The following is a 1,291-nucleotide window of genomic DNA, read 5'->3' on the forward strand; positions in this document are numbered from 1 at the left end:
CTTGAGTTGCTATAATCAAGGATGCGTTCGGCAGAATGTTAAATGATCCCGGAAGTATTAAAAGAAGATGGAAGGGGTGTGACTTCCCTTGCTTCGAGAGTTTGGTCATGGCTGCATTTGCTGGTCCTGCGAAGCCCCTCTTGTCGCTGAACCCGCAGGAGCAGGCCGAATTTCAGAAACAGGTGGCACAGGTCCGCCATTGCGCGACGCAGAAAGAAAAACTTACTCCTGGAGTTGTCTATGTTGGTCACATACCTCGAGGCCTTTTTGAACCCCAACTCAAGTCATATTTCTCCCAGTTTGGCACTGTTACGAGACTTAAATTATCCAGAAGTAAAAAGACTGGAAATAGTAAAGGTTATGCCTTTGTGGAGTTTGAATCTGATGATATTGCCAAGATCGTTTTAGTGAAAGACTCTTGAAGTGTTTTACCCAAAAAGGAAAGACGTGGTTTTGTTACTAGGATTAACTCTTGACATTTTGCTACATACAGACGTTGGCACAGTATTTGGAGGAAGAGCATTTCCTCAAATAAAGCAATGCATTCAGACCTGTTTATCCGTGGTGAGATGGAGGGGCGTGTGGTTGACCAGTGCTACCTCTTGGTTTACTAGACTTCCTGTTTCCTTTGCAGTAGTCTTATTTGTCCTTAGATACTATTAGTGGCCAGCAGATAAACTTCTAAAGTTATTTCTGTGTACGTGAAACAAGTAGTTTTTGCCTTTTCAGGTGCTGATTGTGATTCCTTGAAATGTGTTTTTTTGTGAGGTAGGTGCTGTCCAATTGGGTCCAATGCATAGCTGTCCTGTATATAACAGAATAAAGTCCTGCACCACCCTCACAATCTCTGCTCTACTTAAACCCATTGAAGTCCATCTTCCTGAGGGTCTTCCTCTTTTTCATTGGCATTCTGTTTATCCTTCCTTCTGAGAAGCACTGTGACTGCATTTCTACCAGGACAGATTTATTTATTTTGGTAAACTGTGGCATATTCAATATTCTTCACCAGTACTGTAATTCAAAGGCATTAATTTATCTCCCTTATTCATTGTTCAGCTTCTGCATGCATATGAAGTGGTTGAAAATACCATGACTTGGTTAGCACACTTTGGCCTTTAAGAGTCACATTTTTGCTCTTTACCATTTTAAAGAGATCCTTGGTAGCAGATTTTTCTGTCAGTCACTCTTAAATTCCTAAAAACATCCAATGCTCTAAAGCATTTCTTCTGGCTAAGAATTAATAAACCTTTATTAAAATAAAATACTGTGCTAGATATTCTGATATCAAATA

The sequence above is a fragment of the Elephantulus edwardii genome, unplaced genomic scaffold, assembly GCF_000299155.1.
Source record: "Elephantulus edwardii isolate Elephantulus edwardi_28Jun2011 unplaced genomic scaffold, EleEdw1.0 scaffold00104, whole genome shotgun sequence".
Taxonomy (NCBI): domain Eukaryota; kingdom Metazoa; phylum Chordata; class Mammalia; order Macroscelidea; family Macroscelididae; genus Elephantulus; species Elephantulus edwardii.